Source organism: Echinops telfairi, unplaced genomic scaffold (genome assembly GCF_000313985.2).
Source record: "Echinops telfairi isolate 266 unplaced genomic scaffold, ASM31398v2 ScPeMD7_7466;HRSCAF=8504, whole genome shotgun sequence".
NCBI classification, from domain to species: Eukaryota; Metazoa; Chordata; class Mammalia; order Afrosoricida; family Tenrecidae; genus Echinops; species Echinops telfairi.
The window spans coordinates 2,707,233-2,721,416 of record NW_022111366.1 but is presented as its reverse complement, the minus strand read 5'-3'; the positions used below and the strand labels follow the sequence as shown (position 1 = coordinate 2,721,416).

Genomic DNA, 14,184 nt, shown 5'->3' with positions numbered 1-14,184 from the left:
GATGTACATATAACTCCCTCCCAGGGGGATGGACAATAGAAAAGTGGGTGAAGGGAGATGTTGGACAGTGTAAGACATGACAAAATAATAATAATAATGTATAAATTATCAATGGTTCGTGAGGGGTAGGAAAAATGATAAGCTGATACCAAGGGCTCAAGTAGAAAGAAAATGTTTTGAGAATAATGATGGCAACAAATGTACAAATATGGTTGACACAATGGATGGATGATTGTGATAAGACTTGTACAAGCCCCCAATAAAATGTTTTAAGAAAAAAAAGAAATAAAAAGAGAGATAAGGTTCTTTTCCTTTCTTTTTCTTTTTTCGCTTATGGCTATCCACTTGTTTCGCTACCATTTGTTTTGAAAGATTCCCCTCCCAAATTGAATTGCCTTGGCACCTATTTTGAAAAATGATTGACAGTTAAGTGTGGATCTGTTCCTGGAGTCTCCATTCTGCTCCATCTGAATGTCTATATTGCCACATTACTACACTATCATGATTACAGCAGTCTCATGTTGGCAAAATCTTTCTGATTATCTGAGAATCCAGATTTTATGGGTTCAGGGAATGAGGGGGACCCTCCAGGCTATCCACCCTTAAATGTCCTTTTGAACGTCCTAGGAACTGGTTCCTTGGAATCTCCTCCGATCTACCAAGAACTTGTAAGCAGGTTAATGGGGGCACGTTTGGCTTAGGCACTAGGCTGCGGGGGAAATTTATCTATGTACCAAGAGCGGAGAAGCAGGCACTTCAGGTTGTGATGAAGTGAAATGGTGCTTTGATCTAAGTGCTTTGAAAAGCACTTAGAATGGCGCTTTGATCCCTGTGTCTGTAACTCCCACCGAATGATAAGGTTAGGAAAAACACAACAGCTCACCATCACCAAGCCAATTCCTGATGACCTGATATAGGACAGAGTAGAACTGCGCCTGTGGGTTTCCAAGACGCTAACTCTTTATGGGAGTAGAAAGCCTCATCTTTCTCCCAAATGCTTGGGTCTCACTGCCATTGAGTCAATTCCGACTCATAATGATCCTATAGGACAGGATGGAATTGACCCTGTGAGTTTCTGAGACTGAAACTCTTTATGGGAGTAGAGAGCTTCATCTTTCATATGTGGATCAACTGGTGGCTTCAAACTGATAACCTTATGGTTGACAGCCAACGTGTAACTCACTGTATCCCCAGGGCTCCTGTATTGATTGGATGATGTTGTTTTTGTTAGGTGCCATTGAGTCATTTCCGACCCATAGCACCACAGAAACCCTGCCCAGTCTTGTGCCCGACTCATAACTGTCCCTATGCCTGAACCTATTGTTGCAGCCACTGTGCCACTCCATCTTGTTGAGGACCTTTCTCGGTTTTGCTCCCCCTCTACTTTACCAAGCATGATGTCCTTCTCCAGGGGATGGTCTCTCCTGACAGCAGGCCCATGCAACTAGTGTGTGTTAAGACACAGATAGGAGTGATTGGTCAGATTTTCCATTCCACAAGATATACAAGAGGGAACCATTCTCTCTCAGAGAGAGAGAATCTAGTGACCGACAACCAAGAATAATGTGTGGGAGATCCCTGCCTGAAGTGGCACAACCCCAGAGGCCTCCAAGGCTGAAGCTTGGAGACTATGAGACAGAGCAAAGAAGCCATACTGAGACCATGAGGCAGAGCCACGAATGGACTCCCTAGCCCATAGTACAGGACAGAGGCCAAAGGACCGACCACATGGCTGAGAGTACCACCCAGACAGTCCTGCCAGCCTAGCTGAGAATAGATGGTGTAGGCAAAAGAAGTGTATTTTTTAACATTTTGTAACCTGTTCGATTCCCTAATAAACCCCATAACTGTGATGATTGTTTGTGAGTTCTGCATGGCTATTGCAATGAATGATCAAACCCAGCAGAGAAGCAGCATACCATAGGAGGGATGGTTAATGTTAAAATAGGGTAAAGATGGATGGCAGGGGGTGGGGGTGGGGGTGGAGGTATGTCTGACCTCTAATGCGAAGTTGGATTCTCCTCCTGCATGTAGCCAGAGAGGCCAGATGTGGCCCCCACGTCATTTCTTCACAGGATTTGACTAGGGGCTATGTTGTAACATATGTGGCAGGAACTCTGGGGTCTACCTAATCTTAAAACCTACATTCTGACTCATAGTGACCCAAATAGGGTTTCTGAGACTGTAAATATTTACAGGAACAGCCGGCCTTATCTGTGTTATAGCATACATGTTGTGTCCTTGGTGATTCTATTTCTGTAACCAAGGGACCCTGAAACCTTACTCATGCTTTGATGTTCTTCTATAACTTAACATAACAGTGACCTTTCAAATCAGTCCCCACTGTCTCCTTTTCCAGGCAACTTCCTGCTACTCCTCCTGTTTACACTGCTCAGTTCAAATCTTATCTACACACAGTAAATACATTCTGTTACATTCCATTTTGGAATTTCTCTGAGAATTTAGGTTTTGGTATTGCCAACTTTAGAAACCAGATGGTATAAGTTCTTCATTGTCACTCTTCTCTTTCAAAAATGTAAAATCAATTTTAATCCTTTATATTTCCTTATATAGAGTAGCTTCATCAATTACCATAAAAACAAAAACATGCTGGGATTTTTTTGGAATTATGTTGAATCTATAGATAAATTTGGAAACATAAAACAAAAAAAATTGGGAACAAGTGACATCTTTAAAATATTGAGTCTTCTGAATCATAGAAAAGATATAACAGTTTATTTTGGTTTCTTTAATGAAACTCAATAGTATTTTATAATTTTCTGTGTTCAGCTCCTACACATCTTTTGTCAAAATTATCCCTAAATTATTTTCATAATTTTTATGTTATTATAGATGGTATTTTTATTTTAATTTCTGATTTATTACTTTTAGATAGTTTTGTATCACTGCAATTGTGATTTTGAGCCCTGAACATGTTGTACCTGCCATCTCACTGCACTATCATTCTTGTTTGGTGCAAAGAACTTGTGTGACAATCATTAAGATAAAGGTCTGGACATATCACTAATTAAGGGCGTTGAGGTAGACTGTATAACATTCCCTTCTAGCTTATTCGAATTAAAGTGTTCAGGGTATTACTGGGTATCTTTTGCTGTTCTATTTCCCCAACCTTGTCCCAGCTTCCTTCCATTTGTTTTAAATCCACAGCTTTGGTCTCATAATCTTCCTCCTTAAAATAAGATGAGACTTAGAAATTAGATGAGACTCTCTCAGTAGCAAATTGTCCTGTGGGGTGCAAAAGAACAAATAAGCAACCTCAGAGATAAGATTTAAAACCAGAGAAAACATTGTTTTGATCATATCTGCCTCTCCTACCAACCCACCCCCCAACCCTCACCCCCAGTCCATGTTCTGACCATCTTGCTGGCTGGCGAGCATCTTGCTCAAGCCTCTCAAGTTTTCCTGTGGTAACTGCGCTTATTTCAGGGACATCTAACATAATGATCAGGTCATCTCTTCAGCCCTGACAACGCCAGCTGAGGATTACTTGAGTCATTCCGATTGGTTTTATGTAAGAATGAACCCATCACATTAGCATATGGCATTGAAGCCCTTTTTTATTGACAAGGTAATTAATTTTTTAAAAATAGTATGACCTGGAGTCTGTGGCCATTTCGGTTGGAAGGAGGACTGTCTTTTGGGCAACCTCACCTTTCGGACTCTGGAGAACGCAAAAGGCAAGGATTGGAAGTCCACAGAGAAGCCCGCCGAAGAGTGTGTCCCTCTTAGCTTTGAACCAGTGTCAGAACCTGAACTTCTACGGTGGGCTACGAATGAACCAAACACGTTATCAACTGTACAAAACTGTGCGTCTCAAGTGACTAAACGGAAAAGAATTTTAAAAGAACAAGAGAATTCGCAAAGTGATGACAACTTGAAACCCCAAAAGAAGATTCCGATTCCTCCATTACCATCAAAACTGCCCCCCCGTTCACCTGGTTCACCGAGACATCCTGTGGGCCTGGTGCCGTCAATTCAAGCTGAACACTAGATGCATATAAGCGACTGTGTGAACATGCTTACCCAAGTCAAAATAATTTTCCTGCCACAGCAAAGGAAGCCAAGATCCAGACACGCCTAAAAAAATCAAATGTGGCCAAATCAAATCTAGACGGTTTGCAGAAAATGAATATGTGTCCTGAAGGGACTAACCCTCCTGAAGCAGCTCCTTCCCCTGCAGAAGGGGCCCCTGCCTTTGAATCCATTCTCCAGCAGGACAGCAATGCAGTTGACAATACGGTAATACAGGTGACAAGCTCCACCAGTGAGGCTGTGCTGGCCTCCTGGTCAAGAATTGCAGGCAAAGCTGGGAAGGTGGAGGTGGAAGAATCACCACAAGAGATGTATGCTGTCAGGTGGTGTGTGGTACTTGGGCGAAGTCTCCCGGCAAACAGCAGTGGCTGGGTTCGGTTGCAGTTTCATGCTGGACAAGCCTGGGTCCCTGAGGAACCAGGAAGAGTGAGTGCTCTCTTCTGGATACCTGCCAGTAGTTTTCCACCTCCACAGATGGAAGACAACCTGCTGTGTCCCAAATGCGTCCGGAGGAACCGGGTGTTCAAGGAAAGTCTCCAAAGTGAACAGATGACCTGGGAAAAGGACACTTCCAAGATTGCAATTAACAATTGACGTCATGTCCCTCTGGGTTTCCGTCCACGCCCTCCGGTGTTCCTGCTTGCGGTGGACACAGACTGCAGGGGGCGGGTGTCACCCTTTGCAATCTGGACTGTGACGTCAACCCCCGTTTTGCTTGCTGCTTCCTGAGTTGAGATACAGAAGACATTGATGTTTAAAATCGTTACTTTACAAATTGTCATATGTCCCAGCTAATAAAAACACAAATAGTTCAAAGGCCACCAATTCCAACATTTCCTTGCCCTTCTGAAGTATCAGTGGCTGAAGCTGAGCCTCGGTGGGGAGTGTTTCCGGAGTGTTGGTTGTGCCTGGGTAACTGAAGACAAAACCACCAAGTTTGCTTCTGGGCTGAATTTTCCTTGCCTGAACACTGATTTTAGGAGCTGTTCCTTTCTCGCTGTAAGTTTAATGACTTCGAGTTGTTGAATATTTAAGACAAAAATACCTGATATTAATATAGAAAACATTTTTCCAAAATATCTGTACTTTGGCTCTGGGATCAGTGTTATCACCATTGTTATCACTGGTAGCCGTCTTGGGGCTTTCTGCTCTTGAAAAAGTGTAAGCATAATGTACTGAAGTTATTGTTGCTCTTGTGTACTTCATCCTTGTTTGTTGGGGACCAAATGTGTGAATTATTAGCTGATATTCTTAACTTGTAAGGATTAAGACAACAACAACAACAAAAATCGTATGAACTATCCCTATACACATTGAGCTTGGCGAGAATTGTCGGGTTTGGAGGTTTGGGGCACCTGTGCGTGGTATTTAATTTTCAGTCACTTTTCTCTTTGGATTCGGAGGCGACAGTGTAAGAATCTGAGGGAATAAAGGTTGCTCTGAAGATAAGGCCAAAAGAACTGTCCTCCACTGTCACATGAGCATAGATCCGGAGGATGCCCACAGTGACCTGAAGAGATCCAGATGAAACCTCAGAAAGACGTTCTTGAGCCCTACAGTGCCTGCTATGCATAGGCAAGGACAGGCCCCAAATCTTGCCCACTGGAAAGTTTGCAACGAGTGAGCAGAATACTAGATGTCTAAAAGATAAGCACTGCGTACTGACAAGCATCTCCCTTGCAGTCACCAGAGTCCAAGGAGTAGACCGCTGATGCTCGCTGTACTGTCCTCAAACCCGGACAGGAGGTACAAATCCTAGCAGGATTTAGAACGTTGGGGGTCATTCTTCTTTGCTTGTCATCATGAAGACAGATAATAAATGTAAAACACTTGGTGCAGAGTAAGTGGTTCACTTATTAGGAACAATATAACTATGCGTAGAGCGTCCTGTATGTAGATAAAGGTACCATATGACATCTTTTTAAAACAGTTTTATTCGCATTTAATCCACATATTACACAATTCAATAGTTCAATCATAACAAGAAGAGTTACACAATCATTACTGCACTCAAATTTAGAACACTCTCCCCCCTTAATGGTCAAATAAGTTTTTAAAGGAGTTATGTAATGATTATCATTTCCCGAGAGTGTTCCCTTCCCCCTTCCACATACATTGTTTGCTCCCTCAACTCCCCCATCTGATATCTTGTTCAAGCCTCTTCCCAGTTAAGGATGATGAAGAAGCTAGCAAGTAGCTTTGCCAGCTACTTTATGTAAGAGAACATGACAGATATTGAACAGCATTTGAAATAAAGAGGCTTTCTTTCTTTTTTTTAATCATTATATTGTATGTCCATACAGCTCTTATCACAATCCATTCATCCATCCATTGTGTCAAGCACATTTGTAGATACGTTGTCATCAACTTTTTCAAAACGTTTTCCTTCTATTGAGCCCTTGGTATCAGCTCCTCATTTTCCCCCTTCCTCTCCCACCCTCCTTCCCTCATGAACCCTTGATAATTTATCATTTCTTTTCATGTCTTACACTGACCAATGCCTCCCTTCACCCACTTTTCTGCTGTCCATCCCCCTGGAAGGGGGTGATATGTAGAGCATTATGATCAATTCCCTCTTTCTCCCCACACCTTCTCCTTACCCTCCCTGGTGTCGTTACTCTCATTGTTGGTCAGGAGGAGTTTATCTGTCCTGGATTCCCTGTGTTGCGAGCTCTTATCTGTACCCATGTACATGCTCTAGTTTAGCCGGATTTGTAAGGTAGAATTGGGGTCAAGATAGTGGGGGGCACGGGGTGGGGAGGAAGCATTAAAGAACTAGAGGAAAGTTGTATGCTTCTTTTTTTAAAAATCATTTTATTGGGGGCTGATACAACTCTTATCACAATCCATACATCCATCCATTGTGTCAAGCACATTTGAACATAAGTTGCCATTGTCATTTTCAAGTATTTTCTTTCTACTTAAGCCCTTGGTATCAGCTCCTTGTTTTCCCCCTCCCCACCCTCCTTCCCTCATAAATCCTTGATAATTTATTTTTTTTAAATCCCCTATGTCTTACACCGACCACTATCTGCCTTCACTCACTTTTCTCTTATCCATTCTCCTAGGAAGAAGTTATATGTAGATCACTGTGATCGGTTCCCCAGTTCTCCCCCACCTTTCTTTTACCCTCATGGTATCTCTATTCTCATTATTGGTCCTGAGGGATTTATCTGTCTTGGATTCCCTGTGTTTCCAGCTCTTATCTGTAACCATGTACATGCTCTGGTCTAGCCGGATTTGTAAGGTAGAATTGAGGTCATGATAGTGGGGAGGGGGTGAGGTAGCACGAAAGGACTAGAGGAAAGTTGTATGTTTCATTGGTGCTACATTGCACCCTGACTGGCTCATCTCCTCCCCATGACCCTTCTGTAAGGGGATGCCCAATTGCCTATAGATGGACTTTAGGTCTCCATTCTGCACTCTCCCTCATTCACATTGATATGATTTTTTTGTTCTGGGTATTTGACTCTGGTACCTGATCCCATCGACACCTCATGATCACACAGGCTGGTGTGCTTCCTCTATGTGGGCTTTGCTGATTCTCAGCCAAGCCTTGAAGACCCCAGACGTTATATCTTTTGATAGCCAGGCACCATCAGCTTTCTTCATCACATTTGCTTTTGCACCCATTTTTTTCTTCAGCAATTGTGTTGGAATGATGAGCATCATGGAATACCAGGTTATTAGAACAAAGTGTTCTTGCATTGAGGGAGTACTTGAGTACCCAATGTCCGTCTCCTACCTTAATACTTAACATATAAATATATGTGCATAGATCTATTTCCCTATCATTATATATAACTATATTTATGTATGTACATGCCTGTAGTTAGACCTCTATAAATGTCCTTTGTCTCCTAGATCGTTCCTCTATTTCCTTTTACTTTCCTCTTTTTCAGCTGATAATTGCCCGAGATATATATTGATCAATAGGGTTTAATGAGGAAAGCAGCACTGTCATAAGCTATTGGTAGAGTGTACCTTGAAACAGCTTTGTCAAAAGTAACTCGGCAATATATATGTATATCAAAGGCACTAATTAAATTCACACTCTAGCTTACCTAATAATTCTACTTTTGAGAACTCAACCATAGAAAATAAAAGTGCTATGTCCACTCACTTATTCAACTGCCTGTTGAATGCCTATTGTGTAGAAAGCATTCATCTGTGCTCTGAGGGAAGCAAGGCTCACGTTAACTGAGGAGGAACACCTCAGAAAGGGGCGTGAGCCTGGTTATATGCCTCAACGAATGTAACTGACGCCACCAAAGGGTGCACCTAGAACCTGCTGAATTGACACCTGCTTGTGTTTTCAGCAGTTGCAGCCTACGAAAATAAAACAAGTTATGAAAGAGACACATGTTTGTGGCTCATTAGAATCACCTGGTGGACTTGTTAAAATGCAGGTTTCAGGGCAATGTTCCCAAGTGACTGATTCAGAAGGTTTGAAATGGTGCCTGAGAATTTATATTTCCAACAATCACCTACAAAGACTGAGGTTTTAAAAGTCCGGAGTCTGGGGGATAGTTGGCCATCAACAAGTATTTGTCACAAGAGTTTGATGTACATTCCCAAGGCCCCCATCAATCTGCTTAAGCAGAAACCTTGATTCCAGGCTTTGAAGCAAAAGGAAGGGCATTTCTGTTGCTTCAAAGGAATGCACAACCAAGGCTACTTCTGTCACAGATAATATGATCAATGGTCATAATCAGTCCCATTTCTCACTTGCATTAAACCTGAATTTCTGCCTTCTGTACTCTGACACTAGTTATACTCTTTTAATCCTACTCTCATTGAGTCCCACTGTGGCAAAGAACCCTACTTTATTAAAGAAGAGGTTGTTGAATCTGCTTGATATTCTTCCCCGCTTGATATTCCTCCCCAGGAGATTTAGAACTTATGCATAGAAGCACAAATACCATCCATTCATTCATCTTTCTTTTACTCATTTATCCAGTATCTATTAGGAGCCTTGGTGGCGTAGTGGCTACCCATGGAGCAACTAACCACAAGGCCAGCACTCTGAAACCACTAGCTGGACACCCCAGGGGCAGTTCTATCCTGTCCTACAGAGTCCCCATGAGTCAGAATCGATGCAATGGCAGTGAAGGTGTTTTTTTGTTGTTTTTTTAAAATGTATTCAATGCCTATGTGCCAAGCATTTGGTATGATACAAACATACACAAGCCATGGATCCGACCCTCAAAGCACTGACTGTTAATGTATTTGTCAAGTAAATCTGTGTTTTTGACTATCAACATAAGTTATGCCTTATTAGATTAGTACCTGAAATTAGTGTTCAGCCATCCACACTCCAAATATCAGTCTTAAATGAAGGCCTCTAACAATCTACGCCAAGTTAAACACTGAGTTCTCTGGGATTACAAGAGTCATACGCCTTACGTGAATGTGGCAGTTACATAATCGCTTGTCAACTTGAGCAAGGGGGTGGAGTCTAGCCTGTCAATCAGGTTGCAGCTTGATGACCTCATTTTGAGGTGCAATGGAGATAAATAGCTCACTGGAGGCCACACCCATTCTCTTGGCCTTCCCTTTCCTGTGGTTGAGATACTCAGAAAGCTGGAGGAGACACATGGAGACCCACACCAGCATTGAGATGCTTCCACCGCCACTGGATCCACAAGACCTTCTACCCATCAGTGTGTGATCTTCCTGCACTCAGCATCATTACATGTGTTAAGTGAGTTTAAAGAGGAATTTATGGACTAGTATCAGACACATGGGCTAATATCAGACTTATGGACTAGACTGGAATGTTTTCTCCATATAAAACTGCTCTTATATATCAAGTTATTTCTTATACACATATGAGTGTCAATGAATTTGTTTCTCTAGTCGACCTCGACTAACACAGTGAAGGACCTGTGTGTGACCTAGAGGGATTCAGTGATACACCTTAAGGCCCTAGGATGAGTTCCTGAGAGAATCAGTACTTGAATCCAGGTCTGTCCCTGGTGCCCCTTAGGTTTTCACTCCCTTAGATTCTCACACCCACACCCTTTACTGAAGCTTCCTAATCCTAGGCTCTGCTTGTACCGGATCTACATTCCACTACTGCAAAGGAATCTCCCCCCCTTTTGAATTTTCTATCGCTCTGTAACCAGTTGACCAGACCTTAGCCGCCTAAACAACACGTATTTACTATCAGAGGGACCACTGGCAGGGTGTCTCATATGGTAGCCAGGGAAAGACCTAATTCCAAGCTCACTTTCGCGAGTGTCGGGAGCCTCCTGTTCCTCAAAGGCTATCGGGCTGAGGGCCTCAGTTCCTCACACTGTCTTTACATCAGCCTAACCATGCAGGGTGAGAACGCTCTATGATTGAATGCAAAAATATTTTTGGAAGGTTGCTGATTATGTTAATAAAAATGGCCCCAGTGGCAAGAAAATAATCCTGAAAAACCTTTAGTTATTTCACCAGGACAATATGCTAGGTCAACTAGCCTTACACTAGAAATGCCAACTACTATTCATACAATTAGATCCAGGTGATCTGAGCAAATATGTTCTACTTATGATTTGTAGGCATTTTCACTGGGTGAAAGCCTTTCTTGTCTACCTGCCACGGACATGCAAGGAGCCAGAAGAAGCTCCTAGAGTGAACGCCTACCTGGGGAGCCCCCATTCGTTCATGTAGTGATCACGGAGCCCATTGTACTAGACAAATTATTTCCAATCTACATATAACATTTCCTGTAGTTTGAAGGCTTCATTAAACCTACCATCCTTCATCCCTGGGACTGGATGATAGGGCAAACGAGTAATTAAAATATCTGCTGGCAAAAGGAACACAGGGTAAGGGTTTAATTGACTTCAGGCCTTACCCTTAGCACATCTGAAGCTAAAGTACACCTCTTTCAGACCTCATAAATTAAGCCCAAATGAGGTAATTACAGGATAATCTTGAAGACTTCCTTTAAGCATTTCAATCATGATCACTTCACATACTGCCAGGCCTCATTTTATTTTGCTAAATGAAAATCATTTTAAATGCATACAGACCTCCTATGCAAGGTAATTACTGAGTCCAAAGGCCTGAACTGGGTCATCCTGTATTCCAGAGAAAGCATCAAATGAAAAGCAGTTTAATTCCTAAGTGGAAAGAAGCTTTCCTTGCACTATTAACCAATTCTTTCTTTTCCCAATTATTGTGAATTGGTTGTGGATTTGCATTACAGATGATTAATATTGTATTCAACAATTTGAATTCCTTTTCAGTCCTCCCAATACCTTACACTGCCACTCTCCTTTGATTTCTTATCTCCCTCTTGTGTACTCTCTTCTTCTCCTTTATCCAAGCAAATACCTATCAACTATCTAGCTATTACATTTTCTCTTCCTTGCCCTCCCCGACTCTCGGTAACCTCTAAACTCTTTTGTCTTTGGTATAGAAGTCTTTGTCTTATTTATCTCCTTTGTAGCAATGGTCTCAGACAATGTTTGTCCTTTGGTAAATGACTAATTTCTCAAAGCAAAATATTCTCCCGGTTAATCCATGCCATGAGGTACTTTGTAGTCTCCTCATTATTTTTTGATGATGCATAGTATTCTATTTGAATGTGTGCCAAAGTTTCTTGATTCATTCCTCAACTTATGGCATTAGATGATTTCCATCTTCTTGCTGTTATGAACAGTGCTGTGATAAAAATGGGCATGCTATGTGTTTTTGTGCTATGATCCTTACTTCTCTGGGGTATGTACCCATCAGGGAGATTGCTGGATCATACAGAATTTCTATTCCCAGCTGTATTAACCAACTCTGCTGCAAACGTATAGGGTGTTGAGCCTTGGCTATATCATACACTACTACAGAGAGAAAAAGAGACCCCTCCCACAGTGGGAAGCAGAACAGCTAAGAGACTTAAAACACCAGTTCAGAAGGATTCTTGGCATTTCCTTGAATGAAATGTCCTCCCCTCCCCTTATGCAGTTAGCAGAATTATGTGAGATGAGTAGAATTCTGATGGTGACCATATGCATTTCTTCCTTCTCCTTTGCTTAGAAAAATAATGCCTTTGTTGAACTAGCTCTATCAGTTGCTGGTACCAGTAATTTAGCAAACTATTGGGTACGTCAACACAATCCTAAAGTCATCCAAGGATGCTCTGATACTTTATCAATACCAGAGTATTACAGCCATTTTATTCACTCCACCCATGATCAACCATTTGGCAAAGACAAACCTATACTTTGGGGTTTCCTAGACATGTCTGGTCAAACACCCCAAAAGTCCTGTGTGAGAGTTACATAATTTCATATCAATTTGATAAATAGAGTGATAGGGTGGAGTTTAACCTGTCAATCAGGTCACAGCCTGATGATACCTCCTGGTGGAGGTGACCTTCTCTTGAGGATTCTGAGAACTTCCTCTCTTTCTCCCTGGAAGCTTCGCCTTCCTGTTCACAAGCCACATGGAGCCACACTGGTAGCAGCCAGACCCCTGGAAATGTGTCCACTACCACTGAATCCACAAGATTTTTCACCCACTGGCCTGTGATCTTCATGAATTTGGCATCATTGCGAGTGGCTACATGAATCTAAAGAGGAATTTATGGACTAGTATCAGACATATGGGCTAATATTAGACTTGTACACTTTATCTGGACTGAGCAGGGATGTTTTCTCAATATACAATTACCCTTTGATATAAAACTCTCACACACATATGAGTGTTCCTGGATTTGTTTCTATAGTCAACCCAGACTAACACATCCTGGCTTTAACTGAATTAAAATATATAGAAATTATTTGCATGGGGTAAAACCCATAAAGCTTTGGTTGATGATAATCCTAATCTCCCCATGTTGTATAAAAACGACTATAGGATTTGTATGGGGGGTGGATCCTACTTGGAATTAACTCCTTGGCAGGGAGTGCAAATCAATATTCTGGTGGTGCTACTGGGTAAGCATTGGACTGCTAATCTTAACGCCAACAGTTCAAACCTAGCAGTCACTCCTCAGGAGGTTGTCTGCTCCCGTGAATATTTATAGGCTTGGAAACCCTGCATAGGGTTGCTGTTTGTTGGAATCTATTCAATGGCAATAGGTTTGCTTTGTTTTGTTTTAATCTTCTAATCCTGGTATTCAAACTTATACTCATTCATTTAGAGAGATTAGCTATTTATAATTACACCATTAATGAGCCTTGTTGCTTATATAATGCTTTTGCTAGGTGTAATTATAATGATCAATTATTGTATTGTGCTCCCTTGGCAGAGTATGCATATTTGTGTGAAGGATTTGAATTTGTTAGCTTACATAATCAACATCCTGCTAATTACCCTGCAGTCTGGGCCACTACTCATGTTGGCAGATGGAAAATTACCAGAAACTGTACTAGATTTACTCTGGGAGTTCTTTTTGATGTACACGGTGCACAGGCAGCTACTAATAAGTAGTGTTAAATATTTCAACATCACCCACAGAGCCTTGACTCCTAAAGAGAACCCATTAGTCAGTCACCCTGGTTGGGGATGTTCCCTTTTAATAATTTCCATTCCCTTATTTAGAATAGTTGAATTAGACAATAAGACACTTATGCACAACAAAGTCTTTAATTGTCAACAAGGTTTAGGAGAACATGGCTACTCAGGAAAGATCATTCGAGTCTTTAGCTAGTTCCCCCTAACTATTTAGTTCCTTAATGATTTAACTTCTTCCTTTTTTTGCTAACTCAACAAGGCAGAATATATACATGACCAACACATCTTGTTCACGTGCAAGAAAAACTGAACCCTGCAAATACTTCAGAAGGGCTGATTGCTATAAGGAACAAGTCAGATTATCGAAAATCCATGTGGTGACTTCAAACAATATTTGCCCTTTCAGACTATCGAAAATCCATGTAGTGACCTCAAACAATATTTGCCCTTTCATGATTGACTAACTTCACTCAGCTTAAGGCCAAACAATCAAGGTTTTCATGTTGAAAGAAATAGACTTTGATGGCTGCCAGCGGTGGGAAGGTCAGGGAGGACAGTGGAAGCAAGTGGCTAGAGGGTAGTTAGGTGTTAACTTGGGTGAAGAGGAAGCTAATCCCCTACAAAGGGAAAAGAGCCCAAAGAAAGGGCAAACAACTGGGAGGATTTAATCATTGTTGAAATTGT

The 14,184-nt window shown here is 41.7% G+C and overlaps 1 pseudogene; it reads left to right on the top strand.

Moving 5' to 3' along the window:
- LOC123520913 overlaps positions 1 to 5,875 on the top strand; it is an 8,287-nt pseudogene extending 2,412 nt beyond the window's left edge.
- The last annotated feature ends 8,309 nt before the right edge of the window (positions 5,876 to 14,184 follow it).